Source organism: Saccostrea cucullata, unplaced genomic scaffold, assembly GCF_032062105.1.
Source record: "Saccostrea cucullata isolate Sc308-1 unplaced genomic scaffold, CSIRO_AGI_Scuc_v1 ctg5740, whole genome shotgun sequence".
Taxonomy (NCBI): domain Eukaryota; kingdom Metazoa; phylum Mollusca; class Bivalvia; order Ostreida; family Ostreidae; genus Saccostrea; species Saccostrea cuccullata.
In genome coordinates this window covers 41,216-63,408 of record NW_026937782.1, presented here as the reverse complement: position 1 = coordinate 63,408, position 22,193 = coordinate 41,216, and the positions used below count along the sequence as shown (strand labels likewise).

Genomic DNA, 22,193 nt, shown 5'->3' with positions numbered 1-22,193 from the left:
TTCCTACACAATATTTGAACTCCGTGATTTTAGTTATAATCATATGTTACTCGGTATGAGTTAAGTCTCGCTATGGAGACAAATGGATGAGTTAAGTCCCGCTTTGGAGACAAATGGATGAGTTAAGTACCGCTATGGAGACGAATGGATGAGTTAAGTCCCGTTATGGAGACAAATGGATGAGTTAAGTCCCGTTATGGAGACAAATGGAGATATTGTCCAGAAAGATAAATCTCTTGTCATTGTATTTTTATAAAGTAATAATAAAAAAAGGCTAGTTTTAATGCAGCAAAAGCTAAAATCGTCTGCTTTCCGTACGCATGTAAACAAACAATTTACCCATTCGCGTTAAATAGAACAGCGTAATCGAGGCATGGTGACCTAATTCATTTCTCTACAGGGAAAGCGATTAGCAACTCTTAGTAGAATAGAAATAAAGTTCTTGTCTTAAATGATGCAGAAAAACCTCCTTGGTCTCAAAATGTTGTTTGAAATATAAAAGCCTCGGCTTTTATCTTTCAACCAACATTTCTCGACTTTGTCGGTTATCCTGCAACATTCACGAATTCGAAAACGCGGACTTTATTTCTTAAATGTTATACAGATCGAAAAGATTGCATTGTATTTATTTTTAAGGCCTTGAGTTTCGTTATCAGCAGGGGAATGGACCTTGCAATATTTTTATTTTGGATACTTCTAAAAGTATTGGTGAACAGGGCTTCATTCAAATAAAGGATATATTTTCTACAATCATTGATGGTAAGATAACATAAGAAAAACGTTTTAATGATTAATATTTACATGTATTTTAATTTTGATGAATATACTTTCAAATTAATAAACTTTTGGTAAGACAGATATACTTTCTATCCATTTTAATAAAAAATAAATCAACGCGTTTAATTAATACTTAGTGCTAAATTCACCGTTAACTGTAATAGTGTAAGGGAGGTTACTGGATACATGTATTTATTTTTTTTAATCAGAAGCATTAAGCCGTTTTACTGATGCACCTTTTTTGTGTTGATCTACATGTAGGCGAATAAGATTATATACCGTACCTTGGAGTAAATTCAAACTTTTTGAATAGTTTTTAAATATTAGAAGTATGTAACATTTCTCATTATCAGAGTTTGCTAATCACTCACAGGAAGATGAGAACATCGCTGTTATTGTTTGTGGAAAAATCACGAGATTTCATTTTACCATTCAAATTGTTATTCTGAAATTAAAGGCTGTCTAGGTAAACGTAATTTTATTGATTGTATTGCAAAATAATTTCTTATCTATTTAAAAAGATAAGATTTGTTGCAACATTTATATAGAAATATAATTTTCAAAATTCAAAAGCATGTTTTTCTTTCAAAATTCATTGCAATCATCTTGAAGAAACGTTGGAATACGGAGGACTCTCTCCACTGACAGCGGCGTTTTTATTAAGCATTGGAGCCCTTGAATCTGGTGCAGTTAAGACCATTCACTTAATGTGTCCATAATTATTTAATAAGAATTCATCCATTTTATTACATTTGTCATGTTTTTGTTAGTACGATATTTATATTTGCAAAGGCTACTCGAAAGGAATATGTGAATTCAAAGTTCAACCACGAATTATTCTGATATCTGATGGAAGACCAACCGATTTCCATATATTTTCTGATGAAGAGGATTCGCCTTTTTATGAAACCTTACAGGTAGGAGGTAATGATTAATTTGGTTTAAAATTTCAATTGGAAACATTTTAATAAAAATTGCTTGTAGGATATGACATATCTGATCGACAAACCCTCTTGCCATAAGCTTGCTTGTCCAAATATGAATACTGGGTACTCCGTTTTAACTTCAATTTAGATGAAAAAATTGGAGATAATTAACAGTATTCAAGCTCAAAGCTCATTAAACATAACAAATTAGGAGTAGAGCAAACACGGACCTCTAAATCATCAGAGGTGGGATCAGGTGCCATGTAGGAGTGAGCATCTTCTGCCGACTGGTTACAGCCGCCATGGATTGATAAGATAAAAATTGGAAAGAAGTAGTGCAAAGAGACAAACCATAAACAACCTCTCCCTGTATTTAATTTTGATATCTTATAAAGTCTGATTACATCCATATTAGGCAAAAGATCATCTCCTGCAAGTGGTGAAACAGCTAAGGAGGAACCATCCGATTTTCTGCATACCTGTAGGAAAAAATCCAGATGTGGTAATGTAAAATTGACCATTGCATTGACTAATATAACCTTTAAAACAATTTTAGATTCTAAATATAGAGAAATTAATAGTTGTTGTACTTTTCTTCCAGGCATTTCTTAAATATTTAAGTTTAAAGGGAGGAAGGATCGTTTATTCACGTGAAGTTAAACAGATTGCAAGATACACTCAATCTGGTATATACATGTACATGTATTATTCAAATAAAAAAAAATGAAAGTGTATTCGAAAAATATAGGTTTCATAAAAATGGCGTTTAGAATTGAATAAAATTCATATAATCAGCATCTTTTTACTGGTGAACAACTGAAAATTGAATACATACAACTGAAAGCAGTGTGCTGATCTCATTTTCACAGAGAGCCGCGGCGTTGTTATCGGCCACACAAAACTTAGAAGGAATTAGTAGACAAACTCTCAACTCATTATTACAGTCTAGTTTTCCCGGGACGATATTTTCAGATGAGGACAAGGTAATTTGTGTATTTATAGATATATATATATTGTATATCATTTGTTAACTTAACACAGTTTTCTGTATTTTTGTTTGAAGAAAAGATATTTCTATCTGAAAAGGCATCTTTAGACTTATGACAGTTTTTACACATTTCTTTGATTACATCATTACTCATACCAGGATGATATATTGGATATCTATACCAAAAGATCATTTTATACCATGGATCCTTCTGATTCAAACGACGAAGATGAAGAAGCGGACATAGAACTTGCTGAGAGAGACCCTTGTCTGCCAAACATAGGGACAAGAGTTAAACGAGGACCGGACTGGCACTGGTCAGATCAGGACAATCATGGTCCTGGTACAGTCATTGGACATTCAAAGAATGGTGTGTATAATTATAATTGTCATATTTAAGGAATTATTTTATATTTTGTTGGGTATACTTACATTTTTAAAAATGTAAATATAAATTTTAAAATGCTGTCTAATAGACACGAGGCCTCACATGCTAATTTCAATAGTCTCCGCCCACTGACGTTAGAAACACAGACAACTGCATGAGATCGACATGCATTTCAGGCGATATAACTTCAATTGTTATACCCTTATAAATAACTTTCTATATATTTGTTACTAATAAAAAGTCAAACAAAAGAAATGTTTATTATATAGATCGGTCTAAAAATTCCAATGTTGACTGGCCTGCCGGTCCAGCATAAGAATTGTTAGACCGCAACGTCACTGCTACGTCACTATTAATTAATTATCGTTCAATATCGGCGACACGGAATTAGCTAAAGTAAAGAGCTGCAAGAGTTTTTGCTACCAGAAAGGTAAGGAAGAATGGAAGAGTATGTTTTGTGATAAATAATTTTTGTAATATAATAAAACTATAATTATTTTTTTTTTCTTTCTCGGCTTTTGCTTTATATTGACTGATTAAGCCATAATTTTCCATATAAAGTAATTGATAATATAGTGTGAATCTTAAGCGTGCACTGAAGGGTATAACAAAACAGTTATAGACTGGGATTCGGGCAACGTGATTTGTTGGACCTGAAGGTGAAAATGTTGCCCGAGGTCACAGGCCAAGGGCAACATTTTCACCTTCACGTCCAACAAATCATATGTTGCCCTCATACCCAGTCAATAACGTATAATACGAGGGGTGATCAAAAAGTTCGCAAACTAATTCTCTATCTACCTAACTACAGTTCTGACAAGAATGAAATTTGTCACAAATATAGCCCTAAACATGTGCTTTATGCAGTATGAGTCATATTGAAATGTGCGTCATAATTATGACGTCATTATGTAAAAATGACGTCAATATAGAGGCGACTGTGACGAAAATGGATGAGTCAATCGTACTTGAACAAAGAACTATAATAAAATTGTATGTAAAACTAGGTAAATCCTTCACGGAAATATACGATGATTTACATAAAGTTTATGGGGAATGTGGGCTTTCAAAAGGTACAATAAGTAAGTGGATGAAACGTTTTATTGAGGGAAGGGAGACGGTGAAAGATGATGATAGATCTGGGTGCCCGCTGAACCTAAGTACCGAGATAAACGTGTCTGAGGTTGAACAATATGTAATGAAAGATCGAAGAGTTACGATTAGGGAAATATCTGATGATCTTAGCATGTCTTATGGAACAGTTCAAGAGATTTTAACCAGTAAGCTTAACATGCAGCGAGTTTGTGCGAGATGAGTCCCTCGCCTCCTTCTGCCAGAGCAAATGAGGGTGAGAGTGAATGCGTGCCAGTCCTACGTTAGTAGATATGAAAAAGAATAAAATTAGTTCATGAATAGAATCATCACATGTGATGAAACTTGGATACATTTCTATGAGCCAGAAAGTAAACAACAAAGTTCAATTTGGAAGCATCCTTCCTCGCCATCACCAATAAAAGCACGCGTAACCAAGTCAGCAGGGAAGGTTATGCTCATAGTTTTCTGTGACATCAACGGTATAATTCTAAATCACATGATACCACCAAAAACTTCAGTTACTGGGGACTACTATGCACGGGTTATCAAATCAGATTTGAAGAGAGCAGTAAAGAGAAAGCGCCCAGATTTGATAAGATCTTGATTCATTCTGCACCATGATAACGCACCTAGCCATAAAAGTCGGGTTGTGATGGACACCATGGAAACACTGGGTATAGAAAACCTAATTCATCCCCCCTACAGCCCAGATTTGGCAATTTGACTTCTGGCAATTTCCAGTTTTGAAAGATAACCTACGGGGAGAAAAATATGAGTCCCGGGAAGATCTTGGTACTGCTGTGAACAAGGCGCTAAGGGTCATGTCACGTGATGGCTTGGATCACGTGTTTCGCGCATGGGCAGACCGATGGGAAAAGTGCATAAAAGCTAGAGGGGCCTACTTTGAAAAAGAATAAACTCAAAATCTCACTTTGAAAAATATTTTTAAAAATATTCAATTAGTTTGCAAACTTTTTGATCACCCCTCGCAGTTATCACAGAGAAAACAACAAGAAATATAAACATTTCAACACCAATTCATAAATCCTGGAAAGAAAACAAATTACAATGGGACATTTGACAAAAACTTTTTTCTTATGACCCTATTTTCATATATAACATTGAAAAGAAATGCTACTTTTTGTGTTCCTCTGACCCTGACCTTTCTAAATTAATGATATTAATAGTACCGAACTAAATCATCAAGCATTATGTTTTCTCTTCTTGTTGATACATAGTGTCTTCTGCTCGTCGTTCACTTGTATTTAACAACAAATTTAAAGACAGGGGCAAATACTCAGTAGACTTCATGCACATAAAAACATATAATGTTGCTTTACCCAACTTTAGACAAACATGTAACCGTTAACAGTATTTCTGAAGTACAGAAACTGTTAATTAAACATTGAATTCATATTTTTGGCTGTCTTCGGTCCTATAACACACCTGGCCGTGCCGACAAATTGAATACTGCGCGTAAGCGCGGTATGATAAATTTGTCGGCACGGGCAGGTGTGTTATAGGACCGAAAACAGCCAAAAATATGAATTCAATGCTTATATTTACATTCTCTAATTTTCCTTCTTCATAATTGCTAATTTTGTTAATCTTTAATGTGAATTTAACATCCTTTAAAACTGACGCGGTTAATAGACTTAAGAGTCGTTTGTGATGTCAGATGATGTTGCCAAGGTTAATAACGCAAACAAAACATTGCGAGGAAAAACGTGACAAAATAATTTTAAACACACGTTTGTATTATTTTTATGTTAAGTTAACAGGATTATAGTTTTAAATTAAATTGAGTCAAATATTGTACATTTTGGTGTTCCCAGATTATAGAAAATGCATACAGTTCCTACTGTGTATTCTAAAGCGCGATGACAAGGTTTCGCGTGTGTTATAGAAATTTGAATATCGTGGGGTTTTGATGATTTTCATTAGGAAAAATACACGGAATGTAAATATTCAACAAAAGATTTTTTTATCATGATGCTATTCTTATCGTTGTTAGCTGGATGGTTAAAAGTTGAATGGGACTCTGGAGGTAAAAATGAGTACAGATATGGCGCAGCCTTGATGGATAGGGTTAAATTTGAGGTCACTACTTGTTGTGAACCAAGAATTCTTTATAACACAATAATAGCAGTTGGATGTATAGTCACAAGAGGTAAAATTTCAAACACATAAATGTATAGAGTCTGACGTTCTTTCACAAATTTTTATTATATAATCTTTTTATGGACTAAGACAAACTATTGATATTTCAGGTCCTGATTGGGAACTTGGAGATCAAGATGGTGGAGAGGGAAGTCTTGGTTCTGTGTATAGGATCAAGCGGAATGGGATAGTTTTTGTGTGTTTTTGATTAATTCTTGCTTGATTAATTAAATTTGGCTTAAATATCTCTAAATCCAAACTATGCCCCCCTTAGTTTTTCAATACTAATGGCTTTGATTAATTTCAATCTAAAGTTGGTATGACTTCATGGCAAATTCGTCATGTTATCATCTTCAACTTAAGGTGGCTCATTACATCCACAGTTTATTTTAGATTTCATTACAGCACCACTTATAATGTAGATGTCAAATATCCAGATGGAGGTATTGATATCATAAATATTTTTAGAGAATTTTTTAGCTTCTGTCTAATTTTAGTGAAATGTTTTATTTCAAGTTTATTATTACCAGAATTGCAGAACTTTCAGTGTCAAATGATGGGCATCTTCTTTAGACAAGTACACACAGTGAAAATACCTCATAACACCTATGATTAATTTTATTAGAAAAAATATTTTTATCCTAAAAAACAATTTATGTCATTATCTTTTTAATCTGTGCATAAAACATTAAGAAAATGAGTTCTGAAAAGACAAGGAATGTATTTCAATGAAAGACATGTGACAAATTGAATGAAGAATGTTTAAACGAAATGAAAATTCCAATTCAAAAAATATTTGGTATAAAAAGTCCACTTTCAAGAGTTATCTTTCCTAATTACCCAAGACTCAAAACACTAAGGAACGTTTGAACATATTAAATCTAAAATTCAGAACGAAGCTTTAATTTGCCAGAGTATATATTTAAATCAATTAAGCAAATATATAAATTAACACCAAAACAGTAAATAGTGCAAGTAAAAAACTTTTTAGGTCACCTGAGTAAACTCAGGTGACCTTCTGCTATCTGTTTTCGTCCGTCGTCGTGCGTCGTCCGTAGTGCGTTCACATTTGAACATTTTCAGCTTTTTCTCTGCAACCACTGAACCAATTTCAACCAAATTTGGCACAAAGCATCTATGGGTAAAGGGGATCAGAAATTGTGAATTTCATGATCCCTGCCCCCTTGGGCCTGAGGGGTGGGGGCAAAACCACTAAAATTAATGCAATCTTTAAAAATCTTCTTCTTTACTCCTGGACATCAAGCAGTCAAACTGTTTGCATGATTGTAATCAGCAATGAGTTCTCTACCAAAATTGTGAAATTCATGGCCCTGGGGTCAGGGGTTCTAGTGCTATTAAAAAAATGAAGATATTGAAAGACTTTTAAAGAATTGATTTTTTAAAATATATTTTGACCAACATCACAAAATTTATATAACTGGCCCAAACTGGCAGATGATGAAATAAGCAATTAAATGTTCTACTTTCCTATTTGTAAGCATTATGTGTCCAGTGTTAAGGAGCCTATTAGAATATCATAAAAAAGAATGTACAAATGTTAATAATTGATTTATCAAAGATATTTTTTTATTTCCTTCTCCTGCGGGACTTTTTTATTCTCATGTTCATAACTAAACCTAATCATAAAAAAAATGCTGGCCTTATAATGAAGAAAGGAGCCTCTTTCAAAATAGATAATTTCAGGGCCACTGGGTCAGGGTTACCAGGGGGTACTTTGACTAAAAATAAATTAATGCTTTGAAATCTGCCCATTGATAAGCAATGGTGCCTCCAAAATGTTTGAATTTCATGGCTTTTCGGTTAAAACATGAACCAACTACAATCGCTGGAAAGTTGTTACATGATACTCAGGTGACCTATAAGGCCCTTGGGCCTCTTGTTTTAATTTCAACAAGGTTGTAGATTTTAACTCGAATTTCCTCCATACAAACAACTCATTTATTGATAGAGCTCACTGCGTGCATCGCTATGAAATTGCACAATTACTTGTTTGGCGAAGATTTGGCTGTTGTTTTCTTTTGTTTCTGCTTAAAAGTAATCCTTTTTTGTTTATGCATAATGAATTCGTTACTTTATTTTCACGGTTTATAACACCGCATGTTTCATCTAATTTTAAAGTGTTTTAAAGGTCAGGGTCATATTAAAAAAGGTACATGTACAATTCGCCCCCTGAGGAAAACGGTCGAAACAATGGATGTTTATTTTTTTTTTTGTGTAGTACGTCATCAAAAAGTGGTGTAATGGGCTTCCTTAAAATGGAAAAGAACAAGGTAGGGTTTCAATACAAATTTGAAATTTTGAAATTCCAGGCATTAAAAAATACAAATAGTTTTCCCAAAATGACCTCTAATATTTGTGACGTCATGAATTTATGCATTTTTCCATATTTTCTTTTAAAGTTGCAAATACATCAACTTTCAGTAGAATTTTCTTATAGAAAACTTGCAGAGCATGCATCGCCAAAAAAGATTTTGAGATTTCTGATTTTTTAAATCATTCTACACAATATGACACAAAACTGAAGTGGCGACGGTTGCGGGCAATGTTTTTTTTGGGATAATAACCCCGAAAATTTGTCATTGTGAGATTTTTTTGCATAAAACTTAGAAATGACGTCATATTTCTCGAATGGTTCTCCTTCATGTAATATTCTCTGATCATTAATTATAGTCACCTTTCCAACTCACGTTAATGCCATATGCATAACTTTTTAAGAACATAGAATTTTTAGAACTCATTTTTATAAAAATCAAACCGTACTTTCTTCATTATAAAAGACACGGCGTTGTCTTTTCTTCGGTTTATTTTCAGGTAAGGTGGTCAAACGGGTGCTTAATAAATCATAGATATGGTTTCGACGGAAAATTTGACATCTTTATATGGTAAATATTAACTACCAATGTACGTTACTATAGACAAATTGAGATTTAAGCTTCGTGCTTCAAGTGTTACAATTAGCAGCTTACCAGCGTGACAGAATCAGCTTGCTAAAAAGAGCATTAACTGGGTTGCTAAATTGTTATCAAAAAGATTGTTATCAATTCTACCACTATTATTGCCGAGATCAAAGAAATGCCACGGACATTATTCTCCAATAAATCACGAACTTCATCAAAAAATTATCAGATCTAAAAAAAAAAAAAATTAAAAAAAAAAAAACGTATTAAATCTGTACAGTTGAAATAAATATTTGACTCTAAAATGAAATATTTATTTAGACTCATCATTGTGTTGTCTTTCGCAGTCCAAACACTGTGTAAATTGCAAGAAGCTGATAAATGTAGGTTTTTATAGCTAAGCGGGGCTTTTCCACGGACATCGCTACACCATATTTTAACTCTGTGGTTTCAGCATGTTTAGTGATAACGCAATAAAATAGAAAACTGCGTGATTTTGTGTATTGTACAATCATAAAAAATAATAAATTTATGAAACAAACAAATTAAGACTATTTTTAATACAGCGAAATCTCTAATCGTCTGCCTTCCATACGCAGGTATAGAAATAAATTTTCTCTTTGGTGTTAACTGGAATTTGAACAGAGTAATCAAGACATGGAGACCTAATTTGTTTCTCTATAGAAGAAACGATAAGCCGTATTTTAAAGCTCTTAGTAGAATAAAAATAAAGTCCTTTGTTGTCGTGAATGATGCAGAATAACCTCCTCTGGTTTAGAAATGTTGTTTGAAATATAATAGCCTTGGCTTTTATCTTTAAAACAACATTTCGAGACTCAAATTGAATTTTACAAAGTGCGGTAAAATTGGAAAACCTGCTTAAATTTAATTATATTTATTTGTGTCATCACACCATCATAAACATAAATCAAATCCTTTAATAATTTCATCATTAATTCGTTGATCCCTACTCAGCAGAAGTGATTAGCTTCTTACAGACCAACTGTGATGTTATAAGAGCCTTAACCAGAACAGCATCTGAATCCCATCGTGGTGGGGCTTTAAAGGGTACAAAATACATGCATATTCATATAGACAGACCTAGGATTAATAAAACAAAATATGTGTGAATCGTTAACACAAGGTTTCTATGGTATTTTTTTATTCCTTACATTACATATATAAAAAGCTTTTAGAAATTTCATGCTTTACCGAAATGCTAAATTTGAGCTACATACTGTAAACCAACTTTTATTCGCGACGACTTTATTTCGCGATTTACCAAGGATAAACTAGTTCGCGACGATTAATTTTCGCGATCAAGCCTTTTTGCATCTGTTTTTAAATAGACAAATATACTATAAGGACCGGTTCGCGGCGAGAAATATTCGCGACGACGAGGCTCTCGCGAACTTCGCGAAAATTTCTCGCACGCGAATAAAAGTTGGTTTACAGTATGTCCCTTAAAAACAGACATTGGAACTAGTTTCCTGTTTAGTTTTGTTCCTTTCTTTATTATAAGCTACTGGTGAGACCGGTATTGGAGGAAAGGATAAAACTGAACAAAAGAAAGCAGGGCTGGGATCTCCGTGTCTGAAATTACCAAAAGGACAGTATTTCAAAAATGATAGAGTTTCTGAGGATTCCTCTTCAGACATTGAAGCTGATGGGTCACAGGAATCTGAGACATACACTGCGGAAAATCAATGGCTATGGCGAGATTATAATGGGAAGTGGAATCCATATCCTAGAAAAATAAATGATAGAATCAACAAGTGTTACGACAGAAATCCGAAGTCTACAGTGGTGGTTGTATTAAACAAACAGAAGTAAGAAAAACATAGTGAAAGAGTGTTGATATATTTTCCAATGCATTTATTATAAGTAAGATTTAAGAAATATATTTCATAAGAAATTTAAAAATTGGGGCCCCCATTTTTTTTTTTTTTTTTTTTTTTTTTTGAAAAGGCTCTCTGATAACTGTGATTCAGAACTGATCAATGATCAATATTCAGATTTTGTGATTTATGTTGCAAATACCCATATTTTGATAAACCTTATTGGGAAAAAGGACTGACATCACCCTTTATCCCTCACGTAGATATAAAACTATTTAAATCTGTAAGTTTTGCTACTTGAAAGGGATCTGGACAATTTACAACAAAATTAATTATAGAACTGTTGTATCCATCTTTTAAAAAGAACAAAATTCTTAAAAGAATTAAAATAATACTTTTTCTTAGTTACAGAGTTGTCATGGCAAAGAATACACAAATAAATCTAGAAACAAGAGAAACATACGAAGTGAAACTGGTGAATAATTAGTGATCTATATGGATCAAACTAGACCCATATTTTATTAATTATACAGTCATGTATATGTATGAGATGTAAATATTACGAAACTGCAATAAATAATCAATTTTGAATCAAATATTTTCTTCGATTTTTTTTTTTCAATTTATAAACGATATTATTACCAGGTTAATATTTTTTTTTAAATAATTAATAAGCCAAATATTTCTTTTGTCCTCGATTTTATTGCCAAGACACATCCTATTCGTCATATTTTTCTAACACTTTGTATCACCTCTTCGGATGTAGCGTTGTTAACACCCTCTCAACGACTGTACTAAAAAGAAAATCTTTTTTTAAAGCGTTTTTAAAGCATATATATATAAATATATGCGCATATATTAGATTATTTTTACTTGTGGATTCTGCATTAATTCACTAATGATTTAATTTATTAAAAATTCACAGTGACAAACTTTGCATTCTTAAACCTTGAGTAATAAAATTGGTTAAAATTGAAATAATAACCGGGTAAGTTAAGATTCATGCAATACATTTAGTGTTACTGACTTACTGAGTATGAAGAAATATTTTCCGTTTTTGGTACAGAATGTATATATACATTGTATATATTGTTACTATGCACATTACCTCAAGTGTCAAACAAGTTTGGCATGTTTTAACTCATTCATTTTTTGTATGTATACTAAAGGAAAAGTAGACGGAAATGTAAATACTAGTATATATAGGGCCTATTTACTCTTTTCTATTTCTTTCTCTATTATCGATAGCTATCATGCATTTTGTTTTGAGGCACAGAAATCTTATTTTATGTAAATCCGACTTAACTATAGAGAACTGTGAGAGAATAAATAGTTATATGACATCCTCGCAATGCGAGGTGTCCTGAGTCAACGCCTTACCGTTGGACCATTGGCATATTTACTTCGATATCATAGAGTTTGCTTCTCTCATTGAGAAGCACCATGAAAATAAATATTTCATAAAGGGTTAGGTTATGTATTTACTAAACAGAAAATTTGTATAAACGTTTAAACAGCACCAAAATGTTCCTGCTGGGAGCCAATCGCAACGAAGATTAGAAAAAAGAAGTTACCAAAGAACATATTAGAGTTTCCCGTAAATAAGGATAGCATAACTGTAAAAGATGAATAGAAAAAACAGTGATCGATCTCAAAAAAAATGATTGCATTAATCAAATTTAAAAATGTGAAGAGGGATTAAAATAGGGAAATTCCAGAGGTAGGATCAGGTGCCTAGGAGGAGTGAGCATCCCCTGATGACCAAAAGTCATTTATATTGATCCGATAGAGGGAACATTCTGTAGTAGTCTGGTCCTGATTTTTAAAAAGAAGGCTAGAAATAACTTCTAACGGCAAATAATTATTATTTGGTCCAGCATAGTTTTTTAACTTATTTGGAGTATGCTGAATCCGAAAAAATATGCTGGCCTTCATGAAAATGGCGTTAAAGAGGTCAAAATGGCGATTCAAAATGGTGGACATCCAATTTTTCTAATTTTCTCTTAATATCTTTGAAAAAAGAGAAATAATGTGTGAATATCTCACTGAGTGTAATACAAGTATAAAAATGATAATAGAATGCTAACATTATTAGTTTAACTCAGAAAATTTACTCGTTTCTACACTTAATTCGAATTTCCTCTGATTTTTTTGTCTATTGCTCTATATTCCGCTTTGTTCAGGATTTTACATTTGGAAATATCCATACACTGCAGATTTGTATTATTTCCTCTGCATCTCACTATTCTACAACTGATTGATGGCGCAGCTGTAAGTTAAAAGTCAAAATGGCGATTCAAAATGGCAGATATTCATCTTTTTTTCTTCAAATTATTTAATTCTTAATGTCGTTTACATAGGAGAAAGGATTTGTGAATATTTTACCGATTGTAGTACAACTATGTAAAATAACAATAGAACACTAATTTGATCACTTTAAATCGGAAAATTTAGTGGTTAAATTTGAAATGTGTTAATTAGCTCAAAATGGCAATTCAAATGACGTCTTATACACTCGAATTTCGTAAAATACCCACACTGCTTAATTCTGGTTCGTTTTGCAGAAAATAAATTATTACAGTTTTTTTTTTTCATGAAAATAATGTTCAAATATGCATTGAAAGTTGGAGGATATTTTTGTTAATGACTTATGATTTTTATAACATGGATTTTTGTTTAGTTAGTTCTATTATTGAGATAAATTTTTGACGACAATTCCGAAGACATTTTACCTTTTACCTGTCTCACCATCGTTCTTCATATAAAAAGTTAGTAATTTCATACAATAATTGCTGTTTTGAGGTCAATATGAAAATTAAGCCACCCCAGAGCAGTATCCCCCGAGCATTAAGCCGAGTGAACATTCAGTTGTTGGGAATTCTTGATCTATTTTAGTCCAGTGTAGAAAAAAATAAATGTTTACGTTCATGTGGAAGGTCTAGTGCAACATAAGTTAGTATGGTTTTTAAAATGATTGACCATGACCAATTATAGGGCTAGTAATTGTTACATCATATAAAACTGAATATAATTATTATAATATCCAAATATAAACATATATCTTAAGAATTTTCAGTATAATATACGTAAACCATAAATTTTCTTGATTCTGTGTCCCTAAATTTGCATTTTGTTATTCTCAGTCAAAAATTCAACAGCATTCTCAAATATTTCATACTGTGAACGGATAATTTTTTATTGAACAGCTAGTGTATATAAATTTTAAAATTTTAAAATTTACAAAATCTGAAAGAAGAAAATGTTTGTGTTCAATCCCCCCTCCATTCTTGATAAAACCTTACACTATCCTAACAAAGAAGTGTGGATCAAATTGCCTTGTAAAGTTCTTGAAGTGTTCAAGAAAATTTTGTTGTCAAGAGAAGTGTTGACTAGATCGAAATCAGGAATGGCTGAGGCCTATTGGTACGAAAGCTTGTAAGTGATAAGAATCACGAGGAATCTGCAGGCGCTCTTAAATTGCATAATTTTATAATTTTTCTCACCAAAATATGCACACAATGTGATTTCAGATGATCAAGTTTGATAATTTTCTTGCAAATATAATGACCTTTCTACCCTAAAAGACAACAAATCTATACGAGGTCACAAAATAAAGAGCTACATGTCTTGAATATCAGAGATTTTTTTATACCCCCGCTTGAAAAGCGAGAGGGTATAGAGTAATCGGTATGTCCGTCCGCCCGTCTGTTACGCTTTGGGGTACCCATCTCTTATCCGCAACTTCTCTCATACTACTTAATGAAATTTGATGAAACTTTCACAGAATCTTTAATACATATTGCCATTGTGAGCTCCTATTTTACTTTTTGATTCGAAACATATTTTGGGTTTCCCATAGCAAAACATGGACACTGTCATTATATTCATATGGGAGACCAGGGTGTCATTTAGTGAGCTAATTGTTCACAGTACATCTAGTTCATTTTGCATATGGTTTTGGGTAACAAAATAGACTTTTAACATTTGAACATAAATGTGTTGTTCCTTGAGTGTTGGTTGATTGATTGTTTATTGTTTAACGCCGTGTCGTCAATTTTTCAGCCATGTTTCGGCGGACTATCAGTTTAAATAATCGGTTTTTGAAGGATTTTGGTTTCTCTGGCGGCCCCCAGTGAGCTTACTCTTTTTCGAACTCCAGAGAAAGGATCTTCTACGTGCCAACGAGGTTTATATCCTTGACACGGGGCACCATTTTACTTGAGTGTTGAGTACCAAAATTCCGAAGACAGACTGAAACATATACCAAATGAAACTGGAATAGAAGATGTTGAAGATATATTTTTATATATAAGTTTTTATAAGTGCTAAAAAGCTAGAACAAAGTGCCAAGGGATGTAGAGGTAGAAGTGCGAGTTTATAATGACAGGATTCGGGAGTGATTTTAGGTTGACGGGGGCTCAAAGGCTTTGGAACACGTACGGTCAAATACGAAGGGGGAAATTTGGAAACTCTTAAGTCGAGTTTGTTTAACTATTTCCAGAAAAAAAATGTATCTTTTCATGTATTTTTTGTTCATATTTGATGGATTAATCAATATACTATATATATAAAAAACAAACTGTAATTTATTTTCTGCATGACAAACCAGAATTAAGCAGTTTCTACGAAATTTGAGTGTATCAGACGTCATTTTGAATCGCCATTTTAAGCTAATTAACACATTTCAAATTTAAACGACTAAATTTTCCAATTTAAAGTGGTCAAATTAGTGTTCTGTTGGCATTTTACATAGTTGTACTACGCTCAGTGAAATATTCACAAATCCTTTCTCTTTAAGAAATAATTTTTAAAAAAAGATGAATATCCGCCATTTTGACTTTTAACTTACAGCTGCGCCATCATTCAGTTGTAGAATAGTGAGATGCAGAGGAAAAAATACAAATCTGCAGTGTATACATATTTTCAAATGTAAAATCCTGAACAAAGCAGAATATAGAGCAACAGACCAAAAAATCAGAGAAAATTCGAATTAAGTGTAGAAACGAGTAAATTTTCTGAGTTAAACTAATAATGTTAGCATTCTATTATCATTTTTATACTTGTATTACATTCAGTGAGATATTCACACATTATTTCTCTTTTTTCAACGATATTAAGAGAAAATTAGAAAAATTGGATGTCCGCCATTTTGAATCGCCATTTTGACCTCTTTAACGCCATTTTCATGAAGGCCAGCATATTTTTTCGGATTCAGCATACTCTAAATAAGTTAAAAAACTATGCTGGACCAAATAATAATTATTTGCCGTTAGAAGTATTATTTACTATAAATCGGACCAGACTATAGTTCAATTAAATATTTTTAAAAAAAAAACAAGATCTTAATACAACTGACATGAAACAAGTCGGCTTAAATACAAAAAAATGAGTAATAATTGCTATTATTATTACTATTGTCATTATAAATCCCATATATAGAATTTACGAAATGACGACTTTAATGTTGTTCCTCAAAAATATATAATTTTTCCGAAGACTTTGAAGTCTAGGTACTTAAGTGTCTTTACAAAAAATTAGGGTACCTTACCAGGCATTTGGACAAGATACTACAGGCGATATTTCTTATATATCCCATATGGGTGTTAATCTAATGGCCTACATCACAATCATTGATGTACTTATACCTAAAAACATATAGAAGACAACATAGAATCACAAGAGAATGACAATTAGTCGTGATTCTTATATGATACCAAGAGATGTTGAAATCCCTGTATCATCATGTTATTATGAGTAGCATGCCTTGCTTTAAAATTTATCGTTTTCGGAGTAAACTCTTTATTAGCGTATAAGTTGGTAGACATACACAACATATTAAGCAAGTGGAATATTAAAACAGAAATAAGAAAAGTTTACGAAAAAAGCTGAAAGCATCTCGTTTGCCATTCAATTTAGTTGTAGGAAACGCATATTTGAACTAGAAGAATGTCGTGAACAAAGGACCTCTTCCTGAATTTTATTTTTGTTCCCTAGTTTAAAAATATTCACCTCATTTTCCAATCAAAATTTGCTTAAGCAGGGAACGTGAATCCCAGTAGAGGCGTATTGTACATAGAGTGTTAGGTTGTCTTCCATTAGGGTAAGATTAATAATATGAAAGCTAAATGAAATTTTTATCAATCAATCTTTATCAGGCAAATAAGAAATGGTAGATACTTTTTGGCATCGTATACTAATACATTTAAAAAATTACTCCAAAATAAGTGTTGACATATTTAAATAAAGCTATGTCTAGATCGGAGATGTAGATGGCTTCAGAATTCTAAAGAGCGCAAGTGCTCTGGCAGGAACGAAGAATTGTCGAGGCTCAAAACAGTGAGTATTAGTACAGATAAATTTGAATACAAATTTGTGTAATATTAAACACATTAAATAATCATTAAAACGTACTATGCACGCTAGCATTCTTCTGATTTTTTTATGCCTCGTTATCAAAGAGTCGGGGATATAGTTTTTGTCGTGTCCGTCCGATTGTCTATATGTCTGTCTGTTTGTTCGCAAAAACTTGAACCTTGCCCATAACTTTTTATTTAGTGGAGCTATGACTTTTATATTTCACATGTGTATTTCTAGTGACACGACCTTTCTTTGGGTACCGCCAAATTTGACCTTTTGACCTTGACCTTGGAGTTTGGCCCTCTTTTACACAAAAATTTCTAATTTTTACTTTGGCCATAACTTTTGAACGATAGATACTATGGCTTGAAAACTTCGCGTGTTATACACGAAATTCTAATTCTACTGTAATTATTACAATCGAAGAAAGCACGTATGTGAAAATGTTTGTTGTAAAAAAAAGAAACAAAAACAATTGATAACGACTTTATAATACTTTATAATAAAACTCTTACATCTTTCTGAACAAATTGAAATTTTTTATTTCAGATACCGAATAGTCATGGCAAAAAGTATACAGATAAACTTGACGACAAGAGAGGAATCAGAAGTAAAAATTGTAAAAGACTAGTAAATGAATTTGAAAAAAATATATTACTTTTCATCGTGATTTGTACGTGTTTGTCGTATGAAATAAAGTGTTATCATACATGTAGAATTTAAATGGATTGTATGTAAAGTTCTAGTTCTTATCAACTAGAAATTGCAAGTTGGTATTCTCTTCTGTATGTTCATACCAATCTATTGCTGAGTAAAAATATTTACCGTCAGTATACAGATATAAGTACCCAGTTCAATTGAAATGTCATCAAAGCAATAATTGTATGATTTTTGTCAAAGCATAAAAATTTGATCTAGATTTTATAATTTCAATTATTCAAGAAGTTCCATTAATCCGAAATTTTTATATGAAAAAAACCTAATAAAAACTTTTTGAAGATTAGGTGGAAAAAAAACATTTGAAGTATCAAAACATACTATATTTTTTCTACACTCTTTACAATCAATCCTAAAGATAAGGTATAAATCACAATACATTTTTTGACACCATGTACAGCTACTTCTTGTGTATTACAAGTATACGGAACTCGTTGATTTTCATATTTTCAGAATTGTTAAATGCAAAATTACTCGGCTATTTTTTTTTCTAATCTGTATAATTTTTATATGTACTCTGAAGCTGACAATAAAATGACACTGGATTGCCGCAATTTCACTCTCCTCTCGAGACCAGGTTTTACGACAAGAAATTGGAATTTTGACAGAAACTTTGTCGAAGTTTTGTTTTCTTTACAGCAGAATTTAATCGATAATTCTATTTGAAAATGAAAATAGAATAAAATTAAGTCAACAGCATAACATATTTCCAACTTTTTACCAACAAGCATTCATATAAGCTGGTGATTTCAATTTTCGACTTTGTTAATTCAAGTGACCAAGAGGTAATTATATTGGTTGGTCGTGTTTTGTTGAATGATACATGTATGCTTCGTTACATGTGTTATGTCATTGTTTTTATACGTCTTTAAATTATATAATTACTCCATACACCTGATTAAACTAAGGCGCCCATGTCTCGTTGATTGCTAAGATTATGCTTTTATAATTTCAATTATTCAAGAAGTTCTATTAATCCGAAATTTTTATATGAAAAAAACCTAATAAAAACTTTTTGAAGATTAGGTGGAAAAAAAACATTTGAAGTATCAAAACATACTATATTTTTTCTACACTCTTTACAATCAATCCTAAAGATAAGGTATAAATCACAATACATTTTTTGACACCATGTACAGCTACTTCTTGTGTATTACAAGTATACGGAACTCGTTGATTTTCATATTTTCAGAATTGTTAAATGCAAAATTACTCGGCTATTTTTTTTTCTAATCTGTATAATTTTTATATGTACTCTGAAGCTGACAATAAAATGACACTGGATTGCCGCAATTTCACTCTCCTCTCGAGACCAGGTTTTACGACAAGAAATTGGAATTTTGACAGAAACTTTGTCGAAGTTTTGTTTTCTTTACAGCAGAATTTAATCGATAATTCTATTTGAAAATGAAAATAGAATAAAATTAAGTCAACAGCATAACATATTTCCAACTTTTTACCAACAAGCATTCATATAAGCTGGTGATTTCAATTTTCGACTTTGTTAATTCAAGTGACCAAGAGGTAATTATATTGGTTGGTCGTGTTTTGTTGAATGATACATGTATGCTTCGTTACATGTGTTATGTCATTGTTTTTATACGTTTTTAAATTATATAATTACTCCATACACCTGATTAAACTAAGGCGCCCATATCTCGTTGATTGCTAAGATTATGCTTACGGTACTCCTTCATAGCAGCTGATCTTATCCTGGTTTATCAGGGTCACATATATTTCTCCTGTTCAATAATTGTTTTGCATACATTTATCATCATTAAATGTTTTTAATTTCTAATTAAACATAATATCATTTTTAGGTTTTTTTTCTAGATGTGACAACGATGAAAATTTAAATCTTAAATGAACGAATTAACGAACATTAAAGGACTGAAAAGAAGTGTTAAAAAAAATAAAATATCTGGATTTCATTTATAAAAAAAGAATTGCTAAACTATTTATGCTTTTATTTTCTAAAAAAAAAAAAGATTCATTTTATTTTAAAAAAAAAAAAACCAACAGGATATTTGATCTCACCTTCGAGAAATCCTCGAATAATAAAAACAGATTGAGCGGGGTAAAGTGTGCACACTTCAAGGAATTTTACATAGAAAATCGGTGCTATATATGTTACTGTTTGCATGTACATTTTATTCTGTATATACTGTATTGGTAAAGCATTTTCTGGACATCAAGAAATAGGGACTTACAGACGGACGGACGGATTGGTCATCGTAGGGCTCAACTAGGATAAGTAGTATCAGTAAATACATGTAACAGCCATGAAGATTGATAATAGATAGATCATTTAATTATTGCATAAAAACACGTGTATTTTAATCACAGGCCTTTGGATCGCTAAAAAAAAATTTGTGTGTAAAAAAAAATAAAGGTACCGAACTCTTTCACTGGGTACCCAATTTCGCTTATAAAATATTTTTTATTCTTATGCTCTAAAATTCTACTTTCTATTGAAATCTGTTCATAGACGAACATTTTCAATTCTACCAAAGCTCATTCCGAAATTCCATATATTTCTTGAGATATTCTGAAATCAATTTCAAAAATGACCTACTTTCTTTTACTCGACATTAGCTTGGGCCCCTGGTCATTCACATGTAAACAGACGGTGTTTGAAGTGCAGCGAAGAGTTGCATAGTATTTGCAAAATCTTTCAACAATTTAAAGTTGATTTCTTACTCCAGATTGTAACGTTAAGTCCGTACTAATTCCTTTCACGATGAATTAATTTGAAAACGTCATATCAACAACTACACCGCCATGTTGATTATGAATGTAAAAGAAGCTATGGTAGAACGAATTTTTCCCGAAATACATTATATACCTTTCGATTTTCAAAACATTTAGACCGCTAAAATGTTGTTTGTGACCTAGTAAGATCATATGATCAAATTAAAGAAAAAAACCTTGTAAATCTCGAATACAAGTGAGCAAATATTCATTGAATTTAGAATAAATTTCCGGGGAAATTTGTCCCGTCGTTCCCGCTTTACAATTAGTGAGGGCCCGGCCAAGCTGATGTCGAATAAAAAAAATTAAGGTCAATTTGGGAATTGATTTCAGAATATCTCGAGAAGTATAAGGAATTACGGAATGAACTTTGGTAGTAAAAAAGATTACTTATATTTAAATAGATATGGATAGAAAGTAAAATTGTAAAGCATTTGATTTAAAAGAATTTTATTAGCGAAAGTAGGTACCATTGAAAAAGGTTCCATACCTTTATTTTTTTTTTCAACATCTCAACTTTTTTTCTAAGCGATCTGAAGGCCTGTGATTTTAATTATACGTGTATTAAAATATTTTCATAGAAAGCAATTTAGATTTTTCAGCCCGTAGCTTTCTATGTTGTACAAAACCATTTTTTTTTATTTTTGTATACTTAGTATACATGTACATGTGTATGCATAAAAAAATTTTGAATTGATGTTTGTCTTATTATTTTTAATTACCATTACTTGTGAAGATCTCAACTTTCAATTTTATCAATACCGTAAGTTATTTCATTTCATATCGAAATGTTAATTTTCATACATGACATTGCTGTTTCTTTTTGCTATATTTTCATTTCCAATATGAAATGCTTTTGATTTCCGGATTTTTTTTTATAATTCATACAAATGTTTTCAAATATTATATTTTTAGTCGGTTTAAAATTACAAATTCGAACATGAACGGGAAAGCTAAACGAGGAAGCGCAATTTGCAACGTAGGAATACAAAACAATAATCGGGGTAAGATATGTTTACGTTGTTAATTTTGAAACCAGTGGCAATTTTTGATTTTTTTAATAAGACATGTCATATTATGTAATTTTCACCTTTACTTTTTCAATCCAAATTATGTAAAGGAGAAGGTTGAAACTGCTCATTCTGTGAGAGGAAGAACTAATTGAGGGTCGTAGGCACGAGATGAGTTCTTTCCTTCACAGAATTGACAGTTTAAAGACCTTTCTCCCACTTGAAACATGACTTCCTTTGTACTGAGATATAAATTAAAAAACGTAAA

The 22,193-nt window shown here is 32.0% G+C and overlaps 1 pseudogene; it reads left to right on the top strand.

The window, feature by feature from the left end:
- Positions 1–636: 636 nt before the first annotated feature.
- On the top strand, positions 637–9,241 carry LOC134248829 (uncharacterized; annotated as a pseudogene).
- The last annotated feature ends 12,952 nt before the right edge of the window (positions 9,242–22,193 follow it).